Here is a 17051-nt window from a genome sequence, read left to right on the forward strand (position 1 = left end):
AATAGAAAAATTTGTAGATAATGATTAGTGGCCTTTCTTTGAATTAAAATCAAATAATTTAGCACAAACAATTTCATTTAATACTTTTAAATATCAACCCTATATCAATGCAAAATTTGGAATAAAAATTTTACATATATTACAATGCTTAACTCTCTTCATGCTCACAGAATTCATGTAGACTTTTTGTTCTATTCAATTCCAAAATTTTCTTTTCCAGCTCAATTTCTTTGCACCTCAGTTCAACATGCTTTATTTCAATTTCCAAGTCCTTTAATTTTTCCTCCTTCTCCATCATTACTAATGTTCTTCTCGATATATCGTCTTTCATTCTCTACTCTGTGTCTAGAATTTTGCATTTTTTGGTATGTAATTCTTTATCAAATGAAGATTTGATTATTTTTCTCTTTTTAATAGTAGTACTTATTAATTTTAAGCTTGCAGCTGAAGTGTTTGCTCCTTTCTTTGTCTTATTTTGTGCTTTCTTTTGAGTTGTAGGGTTTCCTATTGAAGTTGCATGTGAAGCAGAATTATTTTTATTTTGGATCAACTCATGCATGCATGGCTCTTGGAAGTCTTGTTGACAATTTTCATTTTCCAAAACTTGGTCACTTTCCTCGGTAATTTCTTGTGAAGTCCCTGCACCCTCTAAAATATTAGAATTTTTATGATTGCAGGTTGTGTGCTATGGTTTATGTTAAGTAGAGACATAATTTGGTATACAATGAGCATCTGGCAAGTTAGGTTTTGTGAGGTGTAAGTATTCATAATAAAAGAATTTAATCATAAATGGAAAATTTATGAATCACCTTCTCCATAAAAAGTTGCATTTGAATCTTATGCATTTGCCAATGGTTTGAATTGGGGTGCCAGCATTGATATAATTTTCTCTCCTGTATTGTCGAGTTTTCTTGTAAAACTTCCTCCTCCAGTTTTATATAGTTCAATCTACTGAGGAACAATAACATTAGTAATGAGGAATAACTTTGCATAGAATAGCATACAATTTCAAGTAAAAGGAAATTGATAATAACCGGTCATCGTACTGACCACTTCGTGCCTTCTTCTTCAAAAACTCATAAAGGGTATGCAGCTGTTTTGGTTGTCCTTAACCCCGTTTGGCTTACGGCATTGTATTGCCTTGTTATTTCCTCCCAAGCTGCGATTTTTTCCTTTAGAAAAACGGCGTCTGTCCTTTTATTTTCTACTATGTCTTTCTTTTCACCGACCAGTTCGACAACTAGATTTCTCTCAAAATCGTTAAAGTTTTTCCCTTGCTTTGCCATTTCAGTTTATTTGAGTAGGCTTCGCTTCAGTGGCTTCTTCGCGTGTATATTTATTACTTTTCAAAATTCGCTCTTCAAATTTGTTTACGTTGCTATAGTTGCGATGGTAACGCCATCTGTTGGATTTCATAATAACTATGTGCTCGAAGCAATAACTATCGGGAGCTATGTTATGAGACCGATTGTTTCTTGCAACCCAAAATAAGTAATGAGTTCCATAGCTATCGAACCAATAGCGAAAGTTTCTTGCAACCGGCCATAAATCGGAAGTATTTTCCAACGAGTGGATAGGCCATCGCTGAGTATATGCTCTTGTGGTATATTTGTGATTTCATTTCTTTGGTACTTCTCTTCTATTTATTTAACTTTCCCACAATGCTAGTACCCTAGCTTTCTTGCTGTTCAGTGAGTTTGACTAAAGTAATGTAATTATCTACAGTAATATTTTGCCCTTTTTCATAAACGGTTGCATTATTTTCAGTATTACTAAACGGCAATCTGCATGAAGTAAATTATCTTTTCCATCATAAGGGAAGGCATTTCTAAGATATTTGCTACCCTTGTCAACAGCTAGCCAATATTCATGGCCGTATTTGTCGGGCTTAGAAGGAATGTACTGAGTGAAATACACCTGATTTTACTGGCGAAAATTTGTTCAACAACCGTGATGTACGGATCAGGTTTGTAACAATCAATGTAATTATCTGAGAATCTATCCTACACTATTGAAAATACGGCTAACTTGACAGCTTTGAGCTGCTGGCATCAATTAGATTTCTCATCAAATCTTAGACAGTGCAAAATTTTTACAAACCGGTTCCCAGTCGTTCATTTTAGAAAATGGTATTCCCCAGTCATTTGACCAAATACTTCCAATAGAGAGATCATTTGTACCTGATATTCCGCGGGCATAAAATATGGCTATACATACATCTAGCTCCCCATCGGAAAGAGTAAAATCTTCATAATTTTGCCTGCGTGCTTCCACAATTTTACGTCGCTTTATGTGAGTCAGTATAAACGAATCAATAAATAATCGTAGATAATATCTTTGTTTTGTAACTCCTTATGAAAGGGAAATTAAATGTAAATTGCTGCATATTCTTCGCACGTGTTTTGTCTGAATCTTCAGACTAGATAGAAACTTTTTGAGGGAAAAAAGCTTTGACTTTGTCAGAGACGAAATGATCTTCCTTTTCACATTCCGATTCACCTTCCGGTATAGAATGCAACATAGAAAGGACCCTGTAAACCATAATGGTTGCCACAACGTTGCAGCAACGTCTCACGGCAACCAACTGGGAGTTCCATGCAACGTTGTGACAACGTCTTATTTACTGCCAAACGTCCTCCGTACTACGTTTTCACAACGTCTTCACAACATCTTTGCAACGTGACACGTAACATGATTGCAACCTGCCTGCAACCTTCTGTAAACCATATAGGTTGCCACAACGTTGCAGCTACGTCTCACGTCAACCAATTTACTGCCAAAATTTAATCCTTACTACATTTTCACAAATCTTCGCCACCAGAAGCGTAACGTGATGCAACCTTTAATAAATAATACTTTAAATTGTGTCGTTTCAAAGAAAATTTTTTTATTATTCCTTATTTACAATTTGTTTTCCTTTCCTCCACCCTCTGATGCCTTGACTCAGCGTGCCTGAACCAGTCAATTGCCTTCTCCTTTATGTGCTTATGGCCATATTCCTTTAATGTGGGCTTGCAACGGAAAGCATCTGAAATTAAATTTTAGTAAGGATTTTAGACACAAGTAGTTTTATTGAACAGTTCCCATTTTGAAATAATATTATAAGCACAACATACCAATAATAAAGGCACACGTTCTGGTGGCACAGAACTGGATTTTTTTAGTGTTCATTTTGGAATGGCCGAAAAATGAAAATCTCCGACCAAGGTTATTGGTAAATAGGTGGTATAACATGCCGAAAACACCCTCAGTAATGTTATTCCGACCTCGTCTGCATAACTCTACAGTCTGAAAAATCAGAGGAATTTTTACAACACAAAAAAACTCACAAATAGCTACTTATAAAAGCCCATCAAACAAATGACACTCAAAAGTTTTATTTTACCAGAGCTGCGTGGAATGGCTTTTTGAGGAGTTCCACCTCCAGGGCATCAAATTCTTCCATTGTATCCATGGGGAATTTCCAGGTCAATAATAAGTCGTTGTCACTTTCATCTGGCATCTGGCAGTTCGACTTAGCTCTTTTCAAAGCCCGAATTTCCTTTAAAATTTCCAGCTGCGTCTTCTCAATTCTCTTTAAATACTGAAGAAGGTCTTCAGAAATAACTATGGGACCAGAAGAATTTTACATTACTAAAACATATGTATAATGTACTTTTCATCTTATTATAAAGGTGAGAAGTAAATTGACTATAATATAATTAAGACAGTAGTTTTTATAGGGCCATTTTTAAATAGATGCACATAACCAATTAGATGTGATGGTCAGCTGATGAAATCAGCAGGATTAGTATTGCACTTGCCACCTAGGTCAGAGCCCACAAATTTGGACTTTCTATGAGGCAAGAGTTGGCAAATTACTTCATATGAAATGACAAACAAGGGTTTGAGACACGAGCTTGGCTGCATATACTTAGTCATTTTCTTGAGCGATTCTATTATCATTACTGTCATTACATGAGATCTTGAAATGACCTCGATAATTAAGGCGTAAGCAGTTTATTTTCCCACAAAATCCACCTGATAAATTTAAGGCTGGAGAGTGGTTTCTTTACTTTAGAGAAATAAAAGTTTAGTCCAAATGTTAATGAAATAAGCAAGCACAACAATAATTGAATGTCATTCAAAGAAAACAGAAATTATCTCATGATATTTTTTAGAACAGCCAATCTTGAAAATCATAGGAATGGTAATAAAAATAATCGAATGCTAGGGTTGTATTGAAAGGGAGAGTACTAACTTTGAATACAACCCAAGAGACTAGAGAGCATAATTCAATCCTGGGCGCTGGACAGCACAAAATAACAAAAGTAATGTCCTTGCAAGAATTTCAACAAAATGCAAGGATGGATTGCTGATAGCTCTCAAGGAAAATACCTAAGCTACTGACTTATGTTGGTCTCATTGAAGTATTTAATTAATAGAAATTTGAAAACTTTACTTACAGCTTAGAGCCGAATGAATGTGTGTCTGTCCAAACTTTATGTTCCCTTTAAGGCCTTCCAATAAATAATATTTTGCAATATCATCTAAGAATGATGCTCTCAACCCACGCCTTGTTGCATCTGGTGGAGTAGAACCCCCAACTCTTTTCAAAAAATCAATCTGAAATAAAAATTATTATATTAGGGATAATTCATTGAACCAAAGGCTGTACACATCCACTATGACAATTTTACATGAAGAATACTGGGTGTCCCATTTATCTTGATCACCCGAAATAACTTTTTGTCCAGATGGAAATTCAAAAATGTGTCAAGCAAATGTTCATTAGCCGTCAGGGGGACATTAATTAGCATGATTGATTTCCTTGTAGCTTTATTATTTACAAAGATATGAACAGCGGTATGTCTTTTTAAAATGGCACCCTATATTTTTTTATTTGGCAGTTCATTTCCTCTCCTAAAGACTTATTCAAAAATGTAGCACAGTGGACCATTAACATAAACACAGTGTTATGAAAAATGTCTGACTCAATAGCACTAGTGCAGGTAGGCGGGTAGTGGAACTACTCCACCAGTCATTCATAAAAAATATAGGGTGTCATTTAAAAAAGACATACCACTCTTCAAATCTTTGTAGAAACAAAGATACAAGGAAGGCAGTCATGCTGATTAATGTCCCCCTGAGGGCTTATGAACATTTGCTTGACACATTTTTGAACTTCCATCTGAACAAAAAGTTATTTCGGGTGGTCAAGATAAATGGGATACCCTGCATAATTGGAATCAAGATCAAACAGTCTGCTTGCTTAGAAGAAAACAATATTAGGGAGCCAACGCATCTCAAAGTCTTTGATCACTCTATTGAAAAGTGCTTCAAGCAAACATAAAGGAAGATGAATCTAAACCATTTCCTATACTGGGCTGGGTATTAATAATATAACCACAGATAAACTGATATTCACTTTATCATTATGGCCCAATGGTTTTATCCCTGAGTAATGTGCACAAATAGACTTGCCTCCAACAAATCAAATCCCATTACTTATCCCCTCTTTAACAAAATCACAGTGACATCTTTAACTACAAAAAATTATCAAAAATGAGACACAAAATTGATTGAAATGTTTTCTTTTAATAACAATTACCTGATTGGAACTTTGATCCAAAACTTTTTACATCATCATGAAGATGTTTTTGACATGAAGCTACACTTAAACCCACTACACCTAAATGAAAAATAAACACTATAAAAAATGTTAATAACTTTAAATGACTCAATAAATAGTAAAGCCGAGAAGTTTTTCTTCATAATCCTCCCACACTACGGTGATGCAATGCGTCAAGCATTAAAATAAATTTAAGTTTATGCATATGCAATGTTTTTCAATCCACAGGAGATGGATTGACTGAGCTGTCTCAGGAAGTGTGAGAAGGTTGAAAATATTAAGAATATGCTTCATTTAAAATAAAAAATGTTGCAATAAGCAACACTTCTACTTACCCAGATTCTGATGAAGGAAGCAAAAGTAGAACTTCAGCGGTTGATAAACTTTTGTTGGAGAAGTTTCGCAAACATAACACTACAAAATTACGTAGTAACAGTAGATGATTGCCTAGGTGCTGGTGAAACAAGTAAAAGAAGAACTTAAGAGGCTGATATGCTTCGGCAGGATCAATTCCGCTCACGAAGAACACAACACAGTTCACGTAACATTATTAATGTGCACATGAATACGACAACGGCCATGGCCGTTGGCAGCCGTTGGATTCGGTTGGATTTGAAAGTGGTAATGCGCATGTGCGTATTTGTTTTTCCGACATCGCGGGCGGGAGTCTAAATCTTGGTAGGCGAAAAACTAAGTTTCGCCTTATGACTTGAGGAATAAATCCCACTGGGAAATATATCTTTTTTGTATCATCGCCTTAGTAGAGTAAAAAGCACGAGTGAAATCACATTTCGAAGAACATTCTACTTTATGAAACGAGGAAAACTTATCATGGCAGGATTTTTTTTACATCTTAAGGGAATTGATTGATTTTTTAATTAATCTGCATTTCGTAGCACCCCAGGTGAACGGCGTTCTTGGGTGTTCCGAAAAGAAATGATGAAACACACTGTAACAACTGTGACTCGGTTATTACATACACAAAAGCCTACTTTCAAAATATATACCGCGAATATCCCACAATGGTTCGCAATGTCTCTGGGACGAAATAGGAATATAAGGGATCAAAATAGGATATTCCACGAATATCCTCTGCTGTGTGGGTACCTATTCTTTTAGCTCAATATTTTCATATTTTAATGAATGAGGGAAAATTGTTGTAAGGACGTTGCAAAGCAACCTGTCTGCAACGTTGCAAAGAGACCTAAGTAGCTCTGCAACCTCGTGCAACCTGTCTGCAACGTTGCCAGGACGTTGCAAAGAGACCTCAACAGCCCTGCAACCTCTGCAACCTCGTGCAACCTGACTGCAACGTTGCTGCAACTCATTGTGTTTACAGGGGACTTCCTCACGCTTTAGCCTACTTCTTTTGGTCATACTTCCAGTCAGCCTTACTTCACAAGAGTTCTGCCGTCCACTCAAGTGTTCACTAAGCGAAGGACAGCGCACGGTTTTCCTGTACGACGCACGACAGCCATCGCTGTCAGAGCCGACAATGCTAGGACAATAACTTTATTTCATTCTACTGATTTATTTTCCTGGTTCATCATTATATCAATGGAAGGATACAAAGGTACTTTTTCAGGTTTGAAAATCAACTTCCAAGTAGTCAAGGCTGAAATATAAGCACTGCTGCGCAATACGGTGTATACAGTATTGTGCTGTGCGAGTCTTGCAGGTGGGGAGAAGGGGGGGGGGGGTAAGGGAGGATGGGCAGACATGACGGCTTCTAAACCCATGAATTTGAAGATACTCGATATGAATGGCATATTCACCACTTTATCGCAAGATAAAATGATATGAGGACATTCATACGGTTTGTAGTTCCAAACACGGATCCGTAAAATTAGAAATGCCTTCAAAGTCTCGAAAATATTGGCATAAAAGCGAAATAATAACATATTTAAGCCATCAATAGATTTGAATTAATAATTTACATAAGAAGAAATAAACTCTTGAACAATTATTACTATTTGGCGAAAAGACAAGCAAAATACATTAGGGAGTCAAAATGACTCCCTTTGGTAGTCAAAGGTAAATTTCGAAAAATGTGTACTATTTTACTTTATAGAACTATTTCGATTGCAAAGCCTTATTTTGTGTCAAAAATGAATAAAAGTCACAGAATTGCATGCCGGAATTCGGAAAATTTTAGTCAGGGGAGAGAAATAAAAATCGCGAGGAGTCAAAATGACTCCAATGGTAGTTCTAGTGTTAAACTAAAAACATTGCAAAACTAATTATGGCTTCCCTGTGCGCCCTCTCTGTAATATTTCAGGCTCCTTTACGAATGCAAATGTCGCTCTTAGTTCAAATTCGCCATAGAAGGATATCGAAACCTAAAACACACGGCAATCGCCGTGTATGCGTAACTACTTTTGAATAAGAAAGATGATCGCCGGAGGTATTAACATTATCACCTTTCGTTTATTATTCGACTTATTGATCAACACTGTTTATAACATATTTATTGTAATTACAGTAGATGGTTGTTAATCCAGAATTATGAGCTGCGGGATATCTATTCCTAAGGGAATGTTTTCTAGAATTTTTCCAAATCTATGTTTTCCGTTGCCCCAGTGAAATATAACAGCAAAATGAGTCATTATAAATCCTCCCGTGCCAAAATTTTGGCTTTCAAGGTGATCTAAAAAGGATAGTCGTACTTCTAGTATGGACGTAAGTCGATGGTGATTCAACACGATGGCAAAAGCAGCATGCATTGTCTCATTCCGCGGGCTAACAGGGTGTAAAGCCTTTGTGATGTAATAGCGAAATTTTGCTCCCTGTTAATGGAGTTAATTTGAATGACTATCCTCAGATATCTCATTTCTTCAATCTCCAATCTTTGTTTGTCTGCTGGTGGTTAAACAGATATCCTGAAAACTACTTTAAATGAGAATATTTTCGAAAATTAGTTTCTCTGTGAGCATTTAGTATCACCATTCCGAAATTTCTCCTGGGTAACAGAAGTAATCTTAGGGCCAGAAATGCTGGCAATTCAACCATTTTATTGAACCATGGGAAACATTTTTCAGCAATGCAACGTTGTTTCTCTTGAGGTAACACGTCATCTATGGTGTTGCTTGTGAGTAAATAAGACTATTAGACTTCATTTTCTTGCCTCAAAATGAGTAATTGAATCCGGGAAACATATATCTGAAGCGATTGAAAAGGATTTCATGCTCATTTACCGTAAAACCTCACACATGAGACTTATTCTGGTTCCGGTTCTGGCTCAAATCAGAACTATATGTACAAAAGTGTATGACTGAGCCTTCTAAAAATAATGACCAAGTGTTATCCTGAAAACTATACTCCTCCTCAATATCAAATCTTGATTTTACACACTTTAATCTTACACAGTGCTTCATAAGATGGCCGCCAGAGTGAAGACACGCGTTTCTTTCTCCCTCGTGTTTTTATATCTTTTTGGGTTAAGTTGACCTTTTCTAGTGGTTTTGCGCACCCATGCGAGTGATAATTTTCGTAGTGAATCGCCCCAATCAAAAGTGGTTCCGGTTCCCGTCACCAGCTTCAGTTACAGAAAATTTATATTTTCTGGCTTCGCGTCGTGTGGTTCGTCAGCGGCCTCCCTGCAGTACCCCATCACCTCGTCGCCAAGGTCCCGGCGAACCCCTGGCCTCTCCGCCGCAACCTCGACGCCGTACCCTGGAAACGGACTCATCCTCCTGCTTCTAGTGATCCTCTCTGGTGATGTGAGCGTAAACCCCGGCCCTTCCAGCTCTTCCCTAAGCATATACTATCAAAATGTGCGAAGTATCAAATACAAATTATCCGTTTGCAATTTCCACGATCATGAGCTCTCCCCCTTCGACATAATTGCTCTCTCAGAGACATGGCTGACTCCATCTGTCCATGACGATGAGCTACTTTTCTCGAGATCTCATTCTATCAATCGCAGAGATCGTCATTCGAGAGGAGGCGGAGTTCTACTCGCCATCAATTCTGTGCTCCCATCCAAACGAAGAAAATACTTAGAAACTGATTGTGAAATTTTGTGGAGTGAATTATCGCTACCTCGTGCGAAAGCTGCCAAGGCTACCAAAATACTCATTGGGTGTTTTTACCGTCCCCCCGCAAGTGACATAAGTGTTTTAGAAAAATGTCTTGAATCAGTGTTTCGAGCTATAAACCAGTGCCCTGTGATTCTAGTTGGTGACTTCAATCTATCCATTCGCTGGGAATCTCCCTCGAATGGCCATCCACTCAATCCCCATGATAGATATTTCATTGAACATTTTACCAATGCTCTCCAACTCCCCCAACATTGTCTTCAGAGCACCCGCAATACGGCAACCCTGGACTACTTGCTCTCAACCACGGCGCCCGAGGCAGTCATCCCCGGCCGAAATATTTTCGAGTCGGACCATGAATCCATTGATGCTCATTTCCTTTTCCGTGGCCCGTGGAAACCCCGTGGATCTCCCCCCTCCTCTCCAAAACCCTTTCCGTCGTGGTCGAAGGTTCATTGGGAGGACGTCAACCGTGCCCTAGACCTTATGCCTTGGGATTTATTATCCTCTTTGTCCCCCGAAGAAGGAGTGGACTTTCTCCACGGTGTCCTCGAGGCCGTTGTAAAAGATTTTGTTCCTGTAGTAAAACCGAAGACAAAAAAGTTCCCCCAATGGTTTAAACCGGACACCATTCACATTCTCGGGAACAAAAATCGCGCTTGGTACCTCCACAAGGCCGTCCAAAATGCGAAAACTCGCCGTTGTTTTGTTGACCTCCGCCGATACTCCAAATTTCTTATCCGGCGAGACTACGAAAATTACGCGCGGTCTGTTTCTTCAAACATATCTTCCAGTCCCAAAAAATTCTGGACCTTTATCAATCAACGCCGTAGCCGTCCGCAGATTCCTGAAGCAGTCTCCTACAATGCCACAAATGCCTTGGGCTCAGAGAGACCTAATCTCTTTCTCAAATTCTTTTCCGATTGTGTACAGCCTACTTCCTTCCAAAATGTAACCCCTCCTAGGTCCCTCCAACCGCTGTCTAGCGATTCCCTATCATCCGCGCAGACAGATTCCAGGAAAGTTTATAAATTCCTTTGTAAAATACTCCTTCACCGCTCACCCGGTCCTGATGGTCTCAGCCCTAAACTCATTCGCAACTGCGCCTCTTCTCTTGCACAACCTCTAACCCTTTTGTTTAATCGCTGCTTTTCATTAGGAACCTTCCCTCCTCAATGGAAATGCGCCAACGTTATCCCGATACTCAAAGCGGGAAGCAAAGCTGACGTCACAAACTATCGCCCCATATCTTTGCTTCCAATACTTTCTTCCGTCTGTGAGCGCATAATTCTCAATAGGATTTTCTACTTCACCTCTCCCTTTTTATCCCCCCAGCAGTATGGTTTCCTCCCTGGGAGATCATGCCAAACAAATCTTGCTGTCTTCCAGCACCACGCCGTCACTGCAATAGACAACTCTCGTCAACTCGATACCATCTTCCTTGACTTCTCCAAAGCTTTCGACACACTCCATCATCAACTCCTCCTTCATAAACTAAACCAGCAATTTGGCATACATGGTAAGTTCCTTAGCCTTCTCACAAGCTTTCTTTCCCACAGAACCCAGCGTGTAATACTCGCTGGTGGATCTTCTTCTTGGTCTCCTGTGACGTCAAGAGTCCCTCAGGGCAGTGTCCTAGGACCTTATCTTTTCAATTTATATATTAATGATCTTCCGTCCCACCTTCTGTCCTCCCAAACACAAACTCTTTTATATGCGGACGATTGCAAGATCTACAAGGAGATAAAAAACACCTCTGACTGCAGAGATCTCCAAATTGCCCTAAATAAAGCTTCCCTGTGGTGTGACACTTGGAAATTAATGCTCAACCCTAAAAAATGCAGCATCATGACTATTGCGTTAAAAACACAGCCCATCACTTTCAACTACACCATAAATTCATCTCCCTTGACCAGAGTTACGACGATGAAAGATTTGGGCGTTATAACCGACCCCAAACTAAACTACTCCGACCACATTCAGACTGTAAAAAAGAAAGCCATGTCTCTGTTAGGCCTTCTTTACCGCTTCACGGAAATTAAGGATCCCATTGCACTTCACTCCTTTTTCTCAACGATTGTCCTTCCCATAGTTTTGTATTGCTCTCCAATTTGGTCCATGTCAGCCCTGACTAACCTAAAATCCCTCGATTGCATCCCCCACTTCTTTGCCAAAATAGTTAGGCATAGAATCCCTCACTTACGCAATATGTCCTCTGATGCTGTATTGTCTTCTCTTTCCTTGTCTAATCTTCAGAATCTCAGACTTAAAACGGACTTCAACTTTCTACACAGCATATTGAACTCGACTTTAGACTGCCCTGAACTCCTCTCTCAGTTGAATTTTAGAATACCGACTCGTTCCACCCGCTCGCTCTCCCTACTCCACCTTCCTATTCCCAGAATCTCCCTGACCAAGCGCTCACCTTTATATCGCCTCTCCTCCCTTCTAAATTCGCTCCCGCCTTCCATAGATCCTTTTTACCTGTCACGCAAAAAATTCACCGCACAAGCTTTGACCCATATGTCTGCTAATTGAATGTTATACTTCCCTACTGGTTAATTCTTTGTTTGTTTTTATATTGTTATTGTATTGTGTCTAATTTATGTATGTCACTGTAAAAGTTTCACTGTAAATTGGCGTCACGGCTGTATGTGAAATTTACTTAAATAAATAAAAATAAATAAATAAATAAATATTTGGGTCCCTCCAACTGCTTTAAATCGAAGTTTTAACTGTATAAGGAATCAAAGAAAAAGCATTGTGGATGCCCAGTTCGGAATCATCTTCACGGGTTAACATAAAGGCATTGGGTCCCACCTTTTTAGATAACCTGAAAGGACCAGTAAATTAATGAAAAAATTTTTGTGGTACAAACTGAGCTTTGAATCGGACACTTGGAGTCCTCAGAAGTGCCTAATCCCCAATTTGGAATTTAGAATAAATTTTCCTTTGATGTTTATCCCTGCGTTCCACGGATCTCTTCAAGTTTTCCCCAATTAAATGATAATTGATTCCCTACCGAGTACCTTATCTTCCGTAACGGTCAATCCGCCAGGAAATCAATTCGGAGGTTTCTTTCCAAAATGTGCCTGTTTTGGAGTTATCTGAATAGACTCATGGACCACCTCATTAAACCACCGGTTCACGAACAGTATTACCTCTACTCAGCTTTGATGATTTCCATTGCAATATATACGAAAGACTCTTGACCACTCTTTCATTACCTTTCACTCAGATTCGATTGCGGATGACGTATGGATGAATACACCACTCCAATTCCCAACTCCCCCAACCAGTTTTTCCATTGATTACATGTAAACATAGTACTGTGATCCTAGAGAATATAAGTGGGAGTGCCACATTTTTAAAAATATTTATTTATCAGACAACTGAGGCAGGCTTTCGCCTTCAGTCGGTTTATAGGGTATACCTCCACATATTTTGAAAACACATCAATGCATAAGAAAACATATTTATTGCCCCCTTTGTTTTCGGCAGCGGTCCGTAGATATCTCCTGCCACGAGCTGACCTAACGCACTCGGAAGTGTGTTGGCCATAGAACCCTGAGAATCCCTTGTTGGGTACTTTGTCCTTTGACAAATATCACACTCGGCCACACGCTGCCTGATTTCGTGGTCCATGTTAGACCAAAAATATCTCGACCTGATTTCTGCAGCTGTTTTTGCACCGCCAAAGTGGGACTATTGCGAGTGCGCAACATATATGATGATTTCTCTGAGTCTGTTTGGAATCAATACTCCATAAATAACTCTCTTGTTCGGTGAAAGTACCTTCTTAAATAGAATTCCTCCCAGTAAAACAGCTATTACGCCAGCTTTCTGACTCGCGCTCCTACCATCTGATTCCAACCCGCATAAACCCCTTGTAACCACTCTATGACTGGCCTTGATGACGGTTCGTCATATTGAAATCGTCCGATATCCCTAAATTCGTCTTCGGGAAACGGTGTAAAATCTATCGCTCTCCCTAAAATCATTCGCGGCCATCCAATAATTTCCCAGTGTTTGTAATTACTCTGACAATTGATCTGGCGGATGTCTGATCAACCAGTCCGCCACTTTATTTTGTATTCCGGGTCGATATTCTATCTTGAAATGATATTCTTGGATCAACAACGCCCAACTAGTTAATCAACAATTATTGAAGTAGCACTTTGTCAAAAATGTGAGCGCTTTATGGTCGGTTATTATCACTATCTCTCTCCCTAACAACAACGTTATGAACTTAGTCAAAGTCCAGACAATAGCAAGAGCCTCCTTTTCTGTTGTCGAATACGCCAATTCCGGTCCCTTTAATGAATGACTTGCGAAGGATATAACTTGATCATGATTATCATAACTCCTCTGGAAAATGACAGCTCCCAACCCAGTATTGCTACTATCTGTTTGCACGTAAATCGTTTTAGAAAAATCCGGAAATTTCAACATCACCGTTTCTAAAAATCCCCTTTTCACCTTTTTGAATGCTTCGCGATGTTCTTCCGCCCAATTTCCAAGGGCTTCCCTTTTTCAATAACCGCTGTAGCGGTAACATCTGCCTCGCATACCCTCTTTGGAATTCATTATAGAAGTTGCACAATCCCATAAAACCTCTCAATTGCTTTACGTTTTTGGGTGGTGAGACTGCTTGGATTGCCTTAATTTTGTCAGGGTCGGTAGTGACACCATTTTCTGATATGATGTGTCCCACAAACGTAACCTCCTTTTGTCCGAAATGTGATTTCGCTAAAGTTATGGAAATATTTGCCCTCGCAAGCTTCTGGAAGAGGAGATCTAAGTGTTTCATGTGCTCACTAAAAGTTGACGAATAGATTATGATGTCGTCAACATATATGACCAAACAGTAATTTAGTTCCGTACCCAAGATTTCATCTAAGCACCGAATCAATGCGGACCCACTATTTTTTAATCCGAACGCCACGTGTTTGGAACACGTAACTACATGAATTAAACATAAAACCAGTCTATTTTTCGTCGTTCGGGTGCAATCCAATTTGCCAATACAAAGCCATAAAATATACACACGAAAAGTATTTGGCACCGCGAAAACTTTGTAGTATTTCATCTATTCTGGGTGGAACATTAATTTTTCCGGGATGGTAAGACTATTTAATCGTCTTGCATCAAGGCATAAACCAACGGTTCCATCCCTTTTTAGTGACAAACAGCTGGTTAATGTACACGGTGGTTTCCTTGCAGATAAATCCTGGTTTAACATTTCGTCAATTTTCTCTCGAACTTGCCCTCAATACGCATAAGGAATGGGGTACAATTTCTGAAGGCAAGGTTGGTCACTCGATAATTTAATTGTGTGTTGAAAGCCCAGCATTTGACTTGGGATAGTTGAAAACATTGTCTGGTATTTTATTAGGAGTTGGCGTAACTCCGTCTTTTCCCCGTTTGTCAACTGATTAGCAATTCGTATAGCCTTCTGTACTTCTTCCTCATGTGATAAGCCATTTACCACCAATATTTCGGTCGAATCAAGTGATTGATGAGTTTTTATTGGCAGCATTATCAAAGCAGAATCTGAGCGCAACACATTTCTACTGTATTTTGTTCAAAATTAATGACTATTTTGTGGTCTGTCAGGAAATCAATTCCCAAAATTAAAGGTTTAATAAAAAATTTACACCACAAAACAGACCACAGTTTCCCTCTTGAATTCAGGGTTTGGGAGTTTTTTGTTTCCTCTCAATACATTCACCTCCTCAAGGAGGAACTCCGAGAGGAAATCTGAGATCCTCCTCCGAGAGGGGAGAATAGGAGAAGGGAGAAAGTCCAAAAACTCTCACGAGTTTCTGAAGCCAGAATACTCCCTCCCGATCGAGGAAGAGGACATTTAGTCATGGAGGAAGAGCTATTTTGAGGATTATTTCAGGTAACCAAATGTTCTCCTCTTGTTAGAGCTATGCTGTGAGGACTCTGGGAGGAAATGAAAAGTGGGTCCCAACCGCCATTAGGGTCCCTCGGCGCGAGAGGTCCGACCCTTTCCTATTGTCCGTGTGGGGATTACCGCGGCCCATTCCGGCTCTGTGTCCCACTCAAGGAAGGGGCTCATGGTCACTTATTTGTTTATAAGTTAAAATAACTAAAAACTTTCATGTTGAATTTATTGAAAATCAATGCGAGGAATTAAATTCTGTATGTTCTGCTGATTGGTTCCAAATTTTAAACGGAATTCTAGCGTTCATATTAACGGAGTTGATCATCACCTAGAACAATTTTTGGAGACGCTAAGGTTAGATGTTTAATTATTATTTCTATAACTCACTAGCAAGTTTGTAGGAGCGATATTGTAATGATTTACATCTAAAAATATACGTTAATTTGTTAGCTCCATTCCAGATGTACATTTGCGGTGAAATTCGATAGAATATTCGATTTAACTTCTATGAAAAAAAGCCCTCGTAATGTAATAAAATATGATTCTCTCAGTTCTTTGTCGTGAGCCAAAATTACAGCGACTATTTTTAATAACCTCTTACCAACCTTTGAATTCAAAGGTATTATAAACGAATTTCGCTATAAATACTGATTAATGCATATCCTAAAAATTCGTAAATTTAATGTACGATAATGTATGATAAGGAATGTTTTACGTAGACACATGTTGTGAGAAGCATTCCATACCATTGGAGGAAAGACAACTGCTCTACCCAGGTAGTTACTCTCATATCTTGGATCTCTGGTCAGGTTGCACCTCACAGAGTTAGTTCGGGACACATTAGCGCATTGATGTTTTCTTGGAAAAACTTATTATCCTCCAACTGGAAGACCCAAGAGTATATTGGTGTAAGTATTCTCCTACTGAAATATGTACGTGGAAGGTGATAACCTCACTCTTCTCGGAATAGCTCATTTTCTTTTCAAAATTTTCTTGGCGTGTATTCAAATTTAGCCTCTGTACGCATTCCGCTACCTATACCAGGGATGGTTTTTGTGGAGCCCTGCTGTGCGATGCAGTCCATACCATGAATGAAAGAGAACTGCACCACCCAGGTAATTACACTCATATCTTGCTTCTCTGGTCAGGATCCAGGTGGTCTGCTTTGTGCCCCTCACGGGCTTATTTCGGGACACATTAGCGCGTTAATGTTTTCTAGGAAAAACTTATCATCCTCCAACTGGAAGACCCAAGAGTATATTGGTGTAAGTATTCTCCTACGGAAATATGTACGAGGAAGATGATAACCTCACTCTTCTCGGAAAAGCTCATTTTATTTTCAAAATTTTCTTGGCGTGTATTCAAATTTAACCGTAAATGTTCTGTATGCATTCCCCTTCCTCCTCCTGCAAGGATTTTTTTTCAAATGATGTTTCGGTGGAATTACATTTTTTCTTGGAATTATACAGCCAGGATTTTTTTCTTGAAGTGC

This window comes from Ischnura elegans, chromosome 13, assembly GCF_921293095.1.
Source record: "Ischnura elegans chromosome 13, ioIscEleg1.1, whole genome shotgun sequence".
NCBI classification, from domain to species: domain Eukaryota; kingdom Metazoa; phylum Arthropoda; class Insecta; order Odonata; family Coenagrionidae; genus Ischnura; species Ischnura elegans.